The sequence below is a fragment of the Microtus pennsylvanicus genome, chromosome 7, assembly GCF_037038515.1.
Source record: "Microtus pennsylvanicus isolate mMicPen1 chromosome 7, mMicPen1.hap1, whole genome shotgun sequence".
Classification (NCBI taxonomy): Eukaryota; Metazoa; Chordata; class Mammalia; order Rodentia; family Cricetidae; genus Microtus; species Microtus pennsylvanicus.
The window spans coordinates 100,995,762-101,007,649 of NC_134585.1; the positions used below are offsets into that span (position 1 = coordinate 100,995,762).

Here is an 11,888-nt window from a genome sequence, read left to right on the forward strand (position 1 = left end):
CCGGAGCCGTCGATAGCTTCCCGCAGTGGCCAGGACTGACCTGTGGGCGCAGGGGCAGGGGTCAAAGGTCGGGAAAGGACCCAGCGTGCCCACGCTCGCGGCAAGCCTGACGCCGCCTTTGCTCAGATTAGAATCCCGGCTCTGTGGATCTGCTGCAGTTTCCCCAGCGGTCACCCTGGTGAGGGGACAGGGTGACAGGCCGTGCAGAGTGTGGTTGTAAGTTCCCACGGGAGAGGGCAGTGACTCTTTCCAGGGGTTTGTCCCCAGCATCTGAGGCTGGAATGTCCCCCAGGGATCTGCGTTAGTCACCCTCAGTCGACAGTGACCTTTCAAGAGTGCTCAAGGGATGACTAAGTACAAAGTGTGATGACACATACGGATGAAAAATGCCACAATGAAGCCCCATTACTTAGTAACTAACTAAAGGGTAATTTTTAAAAAGTAATGCCATGGCGGAGGGGGGTGGCATGCATAAAAAAAAAGAAAAAGAAAAAAAAAAGTGCTTCAGACCTCTCGGCGATTGTTGCCAATATTCTTATAAAGGGACTGATTGGAAAGGTTTACCGAAACGTCGTTCAAGCTGGGAAGACAGTTTCATTGCTTGTCTTGGTACACAGTGCTGGCTACTCAGATTTTTCCTGGTGGCTTCAGGGCAGTATGCCCTCCTGTCTATCCCAGCTTCCCTAAGCCTGACCTTTTTCCTTCAAGGGTTGTCTGACCTCTGCACTTCTCATCCTGTAAGCCTTTTTGAGCTGGTTCTTTCTATTGCCACTACATTGGTTTAATTTTTGCGCCATATTAAAACACACACACACACCTTAAAATAGAACATGGGTGTAAATGGAAAGACCTAAAATTAGACGAAAACAAAGGGAAAAAGACCTGCGACCCGTCTAGGCAAAGATTCCTTAGGTATGACATCAAAGACATGGTAAAGAGAAACAGAAAAGTTATGCCTTAAAAACTAAAAACTTCCTTCAAAAGATGAAAGTCATACACTGAGAGGAAAGTATTTGCAAACCAGAAATTTGATAAAGGACTTATGCAAAACAAACAATACTCAAAGCGCAAAAAGCAGGGTCAGCAAGATGGCTCAAATGGTAGAGGAACTTGTTCCAACATATCTGACAACCCGAGTTTGACCCCTGGAGCCCAGTTAAAAAAAAAAAAAAAACAATCCCACAGTTATCCCCTGCCCTCAGAAGACCTGTACCCCCAACACACACCCTAATAATAAACTAAAGATGGGTTAACATGTAATGAATTTTTAAATGCAATAATAAAAAACAGCTCAACATGAAAAATGGGCAAAAGATTTTGAGTGACACCAAATAAGATATGCTAATAGCAGATAAGTATTTTAAAATATTTCTAAACATGAACACTAGGGATATACTTTTGAAAATTCTTTATAGTTTTTTTGTTTTATTTTTTTCCAAATTCTTATTTTTATGTGTGAATGTTTGTTGCCTGCTTTTTTATCCGGCTACCGTGTGTGGTTCTGGTGCCCATGGAGGTCAGAAGAGGGCATCAGAATTCCGGGAACTGGACTTATCGATGGTTATAAGCCGATGTGTTAATGCTGGGAATCAAGCCTCAGATAACCTAGAAACCTACTAAGTCCCACACATCCAGAGTTGAATGCATCCTCTCCACGTGCTGGGTGTATTTCTCCGTGGTATGTACGTTGGTTGGGATAAAGTTGACATTTGCCCAAGCAAGATATTAGTCACCCCCACATGCAGGGCCATGTCTGCTCCTTCTCGGAAACCATACTTACTGTCCCTGTGGTGGTTCACTTCCGTTACTCTGTTTTCTAGGCATCTTGTCCTCAGAGGAACCAGGGGGTTTCTAGTAAAGATACCACCTAAAGATGCCATCCCCTTTCTAAACATCTGTGGAAAGCCAAGAGAAATCCCATGCTCCTTTATATATCCCCGAGATTATCTATGGGATGTTCAGTGCCTTCCTCCCTAGTCTCCTTCCATGCTGCATACCATGAGCTTTTCTCCATGTAGTTCTGTGTCCAAAACATGTAGCCATGTGCACCTTGCTGTCATTTCAGCATGGAATTCTGTCGTCCATCTTCAGCCTAGCTCAGCACCATTCATCCTTTATGCCTAGGCTCTCTCCCCAGAGGTCTCTAAGCTAGGCAAAGGAGTGTCCTCTATCACAGTACTGCGTCTATAAATGAGCTAAGTCTGTTTATAATTGCCTGCCCGTATAGGCCCCATGCCTACTAACGGATGGCCAACATAAAACAAACTCAGTGAAGTATTTGTAGATATGTGTCTCATATTGATTTGCTTGGGCATTTTTTTTGTAAATATTGCTAGTTTTTTTTACTTGTATATTATGGTTTCCAGTTTTATTGTGGGTTTTGCTTTTGTGTCTCTGTGTGTGTATGTGTGTTATGCTTTTTCGCTTTTTAAAATTCTGTTTTGTTTGCTTTTTTATTTACTTGTTTGTTTTCTGAGGAGAGAAGGAAGGCATGAAGTTGGATCGGGGGTTGGTGGGAAGGATCTGGGAGGAGATGGGAGAGGGGAAACCATAATGAGAATATATTAAGTGAATTTTCAATGAAAAATGTAAATAAATAAAATAGCTTCATATTTCTTTGTGAAAATGATCTCATGAAGTCAGTGCCTTGTCTTCTTCACACTCTCTTCCCTGGGCTTAGCATTGTGCATGCCCATATTAGCTTTATAGCATGTGTGTATTTATATAGATCATTATAGATCCATTAGTACTCAAGAAATTTCTTTCAGTTACACTTCCTGTTTTATGCAATGCACGTGTGTGATATGTTGAAAGAAAGTCACTGATAGAACTTCAGACATGAGCATGTCTTGTTCACACCTCTTCAGTAAGCTATTTGTGTTGAAAGGCTTAGGATACATATCATACATACTTTAAATGCATATCATGGAAGAGGTCAACAAAGTTTTCCATGCATTGGTAATTTCTAATGATGTTTTAGATTTTATTGAATGTTTTCTTGTTGATTTATAGTAAATGGATATTGTCAAAAAGAATAGGTAATCCAGACTATAGGAAAAAATGAAGGTCTTCTATAGCCAGAAGTTAATCATCATATTTTTAGATAAAGAAGAAATTTTAGTTTCTATGCAAAATTGTCCCAGAAAAACTCAACTTTAGTATAAAATTTGACATAAGCCCACTTTTGTACATACTTTGTCCCTCAATACAAAGGTAAAACCTTTTTCCTTCCTGGGGGTTAAAAAGAAGAAAAGTTGTGTCATCTTTTCCCTCTTCAGTTTAGGAAACATCAGCAGCAAACCTTGCCTAGTCTATTGCAGACCATTCTGTGGGGGTTGGCTGTTTTCTCACTGTTTTGAACAGCTTTCAAATAGGTTTGCTTCTCCTCCCACCCCCAGCAACTTATTAGGAAACTCTGTAAGCTTAGGAAAGTTGAAACAATTTTACAGTAAGCCTGCACAGCTTCCTAGATTCCACAGCTGTTAAGAGGTCACTGTGTTTGCTTCAGAACACATTTCCCCATTGAGCTGGACATCAGCCCATCTTATTTTTTTTTTGATACATTTCCAAGGGCCTATCATTTCTTCCCTGGTCTAAGCTGAGCTTTGAATGTTTTCCATTAAAACAGCTCCCTTTTTAGCATATGTTGGTATGTCGTTTTAACAACTGACAGCAGTTAGAACGCAAACCCATTTCACTAGTAGAGCAAATTGCAAGTCTTGTGCAACAGAAAGAATGTAATCGTAATGAAAAGCCTGAGGATTTTCTATTTCATATTCCTTTGTTAAGGTAGAAACATAGCAGATACTTCTTGTGGGTGAGCATTTGTCTATTTTGTGTTTTGAGATACAATCTAGATATTTGTATAGCCTTTGTCAGTAACTCAGTTTTAGTGTCCTCTCCCCGTCTTCTCGCAGTAGTCACACAATGTGGCCTGCAGATGCACACTGTCGCAGCAAGCTATTCTTTGTGGCTTTTCCACCCCGCTGTCATCAACACCGTGTGCTACTTATATTTGAAAGAAATAACATAGCCGAGATGCTTCATTACATCATGGACAAATTGTAATTACCGTGCAGCTAAAAGAAGCCATCCTTCAGTTTTCCTATTTGAGCTTGTTTCCCTGTTGAAAAGAAACCGTCAGGGGACTGACTAAACTCCATCTGACCTTATTGTGAATAGAGAATATTACTTTACCCTGACGCTGGCCTTTTAGCCTACATGTTCCCACAGATTGCCTTTGTTAGAGGAAATCTTCATTAATATTCGGAGAGTCTAGCGACCTTGAATTGATTTATAGTCACTATTTTCTAACAAATAAGTGTTAATTAAAGATAACATTGCTCTAGAGGAGACTATATTTACTAAGGTTTAAAATAAAAAGACTTGCTGTTACTTTATTGTGTATTGGTTCACTTAGGGGAAAATCACTTTTTATTTATCCAGTGACCTTGTGTATTCCTTATATGGCCATATGAAGTACACATGTAGAAGAAAGCAAAGAGCAAATCCAGAGCTATTTTCTGTTCAATCAAAGGAAAATGTTATTGTCAGTAATCTTGGTTTAATAGGTTGACAGTAACCAGGTGGAAGGCGTCACCTAAAGCCTTACGTTTTTCTGTAAAATGGCTTCCAGAGATGTTCATCTTCCACCACCCACCTGTGTGTGTATTAGGTGTTTATTTCTAAGCCATTTGATAGCTAGTAGTTCCTTCAAAAATCTATGCTAAATAATAATAATAAGCAGGGATAGATAGTTTGACTTGGTGATTTCAAACTATGTAGTGTCTGCTTATATTAAATACAAATAAATTAGGCATAATTTTTGTTGGGGAATAGCCTCTCTTTCACTCAAAATCCATGACTGTGTTACTGTTATAGTTTTGTTTTCTTGTAAACATTTGTTTTATTTTTATATGTGCGAGTGTTTTGCCTGGGTGTATGCATGTGTACTGTAGTGCCCATCAGGCCAGAACATGGCATGAGATCCTCTGAGAGGCAGGTGGGAACTGCCATGTGTGTATTGGGAGCCGCCACGTGGATCCTGGATAATGAATGTGGGTCACCTACAGGGGTAGCAATCACCCCTAGTCACTGAACCATCATCCATCTAGCCCTGTGGCTTCACTTAAAGAGGCTTTATTTGCAGAGAGGTCGTTACTTTATCGTGCAATGCTAAGGAATGTGCTACATTGCATTTTCTCAAATGGAAAAGAAGGCACACGATAACATTTTTGTTTGATTCTCTGCCTTTTGGAGGATTTGCTGTCTTACAGCGTCTATGATATTGTCCACATTGTTACCAACAATGTTTAGCTGCTTGTTATATCATTGCTCAATGAGTTCATCCACCTTTTACTTCTAGTCTGGTTTCTGGCTCTTGATCATGTGTTTATTGTTATGCAGAGAATCTGACGGAGAGATAGATTTGTATTTGGAGAGTCCACAGAAGGGTGGGCATATATTATTGCCCTGCTACTAGATGTCAAAGCGAGCTTTGCAATTGTAGTCATCTGTAAAAAAAAGAATACGTGGATTTGTGAGAAACACAAAATAGACCTCTATTTTGGATTGGAATCAAGTGTTTCAAGATAATTCTCTTTTATACCACCCACTGACTATCATTATTGTCAGTATATTACAAGTGTTGTCAACAATTGTGGAAAAAAATGGTTTGAAAATGAAACTGAGGGCTGGAGAGATAGCTCAGGGATTAAGAGGACTCAGGTTTGATTCCTAGCAACCACGTGGCTCATAATCATCTGTAACTCCAGTCCCAAGGGGTCTGTACGAGAATGGTCCCCATAGGCTCATATATTTTAATGCATGGCCCCCAGTTAGTGCAACTGTTTGAGGAGTAGGGCTGCCCAGAGAATTGGGAGCGTGGGGGCCAGTGGGGAGAGTGGAAGGGGAGGAGGGAGGAAAGAAGGGGAGTAAGAAAAATATATAGTTCAGTAAAAGAATCAAAAATTAAGTTAGAGAAAAAAACTATCAAAAAATAAAAGTGGAGGCTCTGCCCTTGTTGGGAGGAAGTCTGTCACTGTGGTAGGTTCTGAAGCTTTAAGAGTCCACTCTGTTCCCAGTTAGCTCTCTCTGCCTCATGCCTATGGATCAGCATGTCAGGTCTCAGCTACTGCTCTAGCACGACCCCTGCCTGCCTGATGCCATGCTTCCTGCCATGCTGGTCATGGACTCACCCTCAGAAACCATAAGCTCTCAATAAACTCTTTCTTATATAAGTTACGTTGGCCATGGTGTTTATCATAGCAATAGAAAAGTATCTGAGACAGAAGTTGGGAGCAGGGAATGGTCTTTTGCTTTAATAGACCTGACCATGCAGGTTTGGAAAGGACTGTGGAAGACTTTGAACTAAGAAAGTGGTTGAATGCTCTAAGTGGGACTTACTAGGCCATCCTGGTAGGAAATTGGAACACAGTAGTGATGAGAGCATGTGTTCATCCATGGTCATATCCAGAGCATTCAGAGGGCAGCAATATTAGCAACTGGGCTGTACACATATCTTGTGATATTTTGGTTGATCTTTGCCCCTCTCCTAAGAATCTGTCTGAGGCTATATTGGATAAGTTTGGGGCTAATTTCATTGGCAGAGGAGATTTTAAGGCAGGCTGCAATTGGCTTTGTGGTTTGGTTACTAGTGGTTACTCTTATGTGGGTCTATAATGAAAAAGAGAAAGCAGGACAAGAAGAAATACAAAAGGTAGAGTTTGAGGAGAAAAGGGGCACCAGGGAATGTAATGTTGGAGCCAAGACTTGTGTTGACATAGATAAGGAAGTCTCATATTCGAAAAGTAATAATGAAAATGGTGCCCCAGTGCAGAATTCCACCCAGCTAATCCTGCAATTTGCAAAAGGAAGAGGCCTGTGGGGTTTCCTAAAGAACAACACAAAATAAAACTTAGGCCAATGTAATTTAAGGAACAGAATAGTTTCTATCCCAAGCAAGCAGCATTGACCATGTGACTCTGGCTTTAGGGTCATGAAGGATATGGGAGTAAAGGGGTTTTGAAATCTTCCTCCATGGTTAAGGTATGATTGAAGTCACTAAGGCCATATGAGTGAAAGGAAGGGGAGTCCCAGCATGGAGGCCAGAAGAGGCCATTGCCTGTAGCTGAGAAAGTGAAGCCTAGATTTCATTGTAGACACCAAGATGTTGGAGATGCCAGAACTGTGGGCTTCCTGCCAAAGAGAGCTGCAGACACAGAGTGGAATCAGCCGAAGAGAGAGAGTATGTTGCAGTTAGCAAAAATGCAAGGGAAGAAGCATCTAAGCCCTTTGACGTCAGATATAGAGTTACAGGATTTGAATTTTGCCCTGATGGGATTTGGTCTTGTTTTGGTCGAGTATTTTCTTACTATGCTCCGATTACTCCCTTTTGGAATAGAATATATATTCTTTGTCATCGTATGTTGGAAGTATGTAGTTTGATTTTTGATTTTACAGGGGTTTACAGTTAAGATATTGCCTTGGATCACAAAGAGACTTTGGAATTTGGACTTTTAAACTGTGTGGAGACTGTGAAAGACTATGGGGACTTTTAAAGTTGAACTAAATGTGTTTCGCATTATAATATGGCCACAGGCCTATGGGGACCAGGGAATGGAATGTGATGGTTTGAATAAAAATGACCCCTGTCTTAGCTAGGCTTTCTATTGCTGTGAAAATAGACCACAACCATAGCAGTTCTTATAAAGGAAAACATTTAAATGGGGTGCCTGACAGTTTCAGAGGTTTAGTTCATTACCATCATGGTGGGACATGGTGGTATGCAGGCAGATATGTTGCTGGAGAAGAAGCTGAGAGTCCTACATCTTGATCCCTAGACAACAGGTAGTGGACTGAGGGTCACACTGAGCAAAGGAGACCTCAAAGCTCATCCCTACAGGCATGCATTCCCTCCAAAAGGTCACACCTACTCCAACAAAGCCATACCTCCTAATAGTGCCACTCCCAGTGAGTTTTGGGGGGCGAATTACATTCAAACTACCACAGCTCCCATAGCTTCAAATATTTTACTGCTTGGTCTCCAGTTGGCGGAATTGTTTTAGACAGATTTGGGGGGTATGGCCTTGTTTGAGGAGGTGTGTCACTGAGGACAGATTTTGAGTTTCATTACCTCATACCATTCCTTCCGTGCCTCATGACTGTCTGCCTGCTGCCATGCTCCCTACACTCTGAAACGTAAGCCCCCAAAACACTCTTCCTTCCATTAGTTGCCTTGGTCATGATGTTTTATTATGACATAGGAAAGAAACCAAGACAGGATCTGAATCTCCCTTGTGGCACTAAACACACATGGTACACAACATACATGCAGATCAAATTCTCATTCACATGAAATAAAAATAAATGATAAATAAATAGATTTCCTTTAAATATACCTCATCCTGGGCCTAACCAGCCTACATTCTCTAAAGGAAGCCTACCATGCTCTGTAGCAAACATATCTTCTCTCTAACACCGCTTCCTTTTTCTCTAACTTCACCTCATACTGTTCTGCTTACTGCACGCCTTCACAGATAACTGTTTGGCTCTGACTCCATTTAAAACAATTCTTTGCTCACAGTTTATTTTCTATTTTAACTTGCAACCATTGCTACTCCCGTGGACTTATGGCCACCTCATAACACAAAATGCATTCAGTGCAACTTTGAAAGCCTTCAGAGTCTGTGTCAGTACTAACATTGTTCTGAGACTCAAGTCATTCTTTTTACTGTGAGCCTCTGCCTTCCAATACACAATTACACAGAACAAACATTCCCATTCCAAAAAGAAGAGGAATGTGATAAAGAAAGATTGGGCTAAAGCAAGATCCAAGGCCAATAGTGCAAATGCCAATCTCTGAAGCTCCATGTACACCACCGGAGCCCCATGGTGGAATCATCTGGATTCTAAAGGGCTTGGTTAGCCCTGTCTCTCCATCTCTGCTGCCTGCAGCCAATACAGCTTCTCTCAGGATAGCTCTGCCCTGAGCTTCTCTCTGAACTTTTCATAGTCCTGGCGTCTTTACCATCCTGAAGTCTCCACTGCAACTTAGAAGTTATCTTTTACAGCTTTGCTCAGTGGCCTCTCAGTGCCCGCTTGCAGAGGGATCAAGCCCTGTTATCTATTGCCTGGTTTCAGTGACTTTCTGGAAACTCGCACAAGCCCCCGTGACCCATAACTCTTGCACTTTGCATTGCTTCAAAGTTAACACCATGTAACTAACATGGCAAGATCCTGCTGCCAACCCCATTCTACCATAGTTATAGTGACCTCTGTGTGCCTTGGCTGGACAAAAATACTTGCCTAGGCAGTTTGAGCTCGCCCAGCTTTCTCCTTTTGGAGTGTTCAGCTGTTATTTATTTATTTTTTTAAAATTTTTTATATTTATTTATCACATATATATATGCACTCACATTTTTAGTTTTGTTCTTTTTTATTTTATTATTATTATTATTAAAAATTTCCACCTCCTCCCCTTTCCCTTCCCCTATCCCCACTCCCCCTCCCCCTCCCTCTCTAGTTCAAAGAGCAGTCAGGGTTCCCTGCCCTGTGGGAAGACCAAGGTCCCCCCTCTCCATCCAGGTCTAGGAAGGTGAGCATCCAAACAGACTAGGCTCCCACAAAGCCAGTACATGCAGTAGGAACAAAACCCAGTGCCTTGTCCTTGGCTTCTCAGTCAGCCCTCATTGTACGCCACGTTCAGAGAGTCCGGTTTGATCACATGTTTCATCAGTCCCAGTTCAGCTGGCCTTGGTAAACTCCCATTAGTTCAGCCCCACCGTCTCAGTGGGTGGGTGCACCCCTCGCGGTCCTGAAAAATGCTTAGACTACAATAGATATTTTTAGGCCAATATCATTACTTTTAAACACATTATCATTTCTTCCAACAACAACAAAAATAAATAAAAGGCTGTGGATTGTTCTCTGAAAGGTATTTTAAGTATTTCTGTTGCAATGTCTAGATTTTCACCTGTGACATGAAGCCAGTTTCCATAATGCTTGGCATCTGAACAGGCGTGCCTGCACCTGTTGCTGGGCTAGCCATTTGGGGAGTGGTTGAGTCTTGGGGAAGACCCAAATAATTTGGCGATGGGAGGGGAAGTCCCAGCTGAAGGAAGGGAAAGCCGCTTGTGGAGCATATCAGTTACTGTTCCCACCAGTGTTTTGTAAGCAGACATTTATTCTCAACTTCTCACCCCATGAAATCAGTCCCTTTTCCCAAGCATCTCAGAAATAGATGAGAAAAATTCCAAAATTCATGAACATCTTTAGGCTTTTGTGCCTCCTTATAATTGTACTAGATAGCACTGATCTGCTGAACGGTCTCTGCACCCTTGGCCTCTGTGGGCATTTCACATTTCTGCCTCTCTGACGGCTTGTCAGCATTTGTATCCTTTAGTTCGCCATGTAGTGTTAGGTTCTGTCTTCACTCCTTCAGTGTTTAGTTGTTTTCTTTAATCTGTGAGATTAATATATTTTCATCCTTTCCCCTTTTCCTCCCCTCTCTCCAAAACTTCTAGCTCTCTTTCAAATTCATTTTTTTCATTAATTGTTGTTGTATACATATATACAACACGTACACACACACACGTATAAGCAGTCTGTAGACTGTTACTTGTATGTGCATTTTCAGGGCTGCGCTAACAGCTGGCATGCTCTCCCCTAGAGAAGACTATTTCTCCCACTCTCAGTGTTCCTTAGTTGTCTGGAGTTCTCTGTGCAGTGTTGAAGCGTCACGGGCTTTCCCCATTCACTTTGGCATGTCTGTTGTTGATGTCCTTGTTCAGCTCATATTTAGGCACTCATGTTGGTGAGACTTTATGGGATACAAGGAGTTATTTCAGTCTGTTTGAATTTGTAGAGTTTGTTTTCTGTCCCAGTATGTAGTCTATTAAAAAAATCTTACCTGTGTTGCTTAGTAGAATATGTGGTTTTGGTGTTTGGGTGAAATTCTATAGACACCTGTTATTTCAATTTTATGTATGATAAAAATTAATTCTGATCTACCCTCCCTCCCTCACTCCCTCTCTCCCTCTCTTCCTTCTTCCCTCTCTTCCTTTTTCTTTCTGGTACAAGCGACCTGTCCGTTATTATTTTAAAATGAAATTGGATGCACCAGCATGCTGAAGATGCTAAGTTGCCTTGGCTAACTGTCCCTTGACTGGAATGCAGTGTCCCCTTCATCTCTTCTGGCTGGTTTCCCTTTGAAGTCTCTTCTGTCACACCTTAGAGTAACAATGCCTGCTTGCTTCCTGGTTGCATCTGACTTGAGTATTTGGTAGGTAGTGTGTCCAGAACCTGAGATTTTCTAGAGACGAAATGGTCTCAAAAGTACTGTGTCAACTCCTACCTGAGTTTCTGTGTTTCTAGGCTGCTCATCAGCTCACACTAAAAACATCCCAGGCTAATCCCTCCTCAGTCCTGCACATCACTACTTTACAGGATACAGTAGTTCAGTATACCAGCCCCTCAAGAGTCAGTGCTTTGAAATAATTTCTTTGAAAACATAAACACACACTATACATATGCACATATTTGTCCTGTTGAATCTCTTTCTCTAAAGAGCTCTGATTACAAACCCTTTTGTTTTTATGTATTATGCTGTCTCTAGAAGTCATCTGTGTCTTTGAATCCATGATACTCATTTCAGTTTCTTACATGAACTAAATCGCATTTTGTCTTTTCGACGTCTCCACCTGATGCCTCCTTTGTTAGCTTTTCACCACTGTGACAGAACACTTGAGGAAATTAATATAAAGGAAAAAGACGGGTGTGGGCTCACAGTTTCAGAAGCTTCAGCCTGCAGTCCCTTGCCCACACTGCCTTGGAGCTGAAACAAAGCTGAACATCGCAGTGAAAGAACAGTGGAGGCAAGGTGCTTCCAG

General features: G+C 41.5%; 1 long non-coding RNA gene across 1 annotated transcript in view; it reads left to right on the forward strand.

The window, feature by feature from the left end:
* The first annotated feature begins 8 nt into the window (after positions 1-8).
* Positions 9-11,888, forward strand: part of LOC142854999 (uncharacterized) — a 41,477-nt gene continuing 29,597 nt past the window's right edge. Inside the window, exon 1 of the long non-coding RNA XR_012911396.1 lies at positions 9-216. This is a non-coding gene — a long non-coding RNA (uncharacterized LOC142854999). The remainder of the gene's footprint in view (positions 217-11,888) is intronic.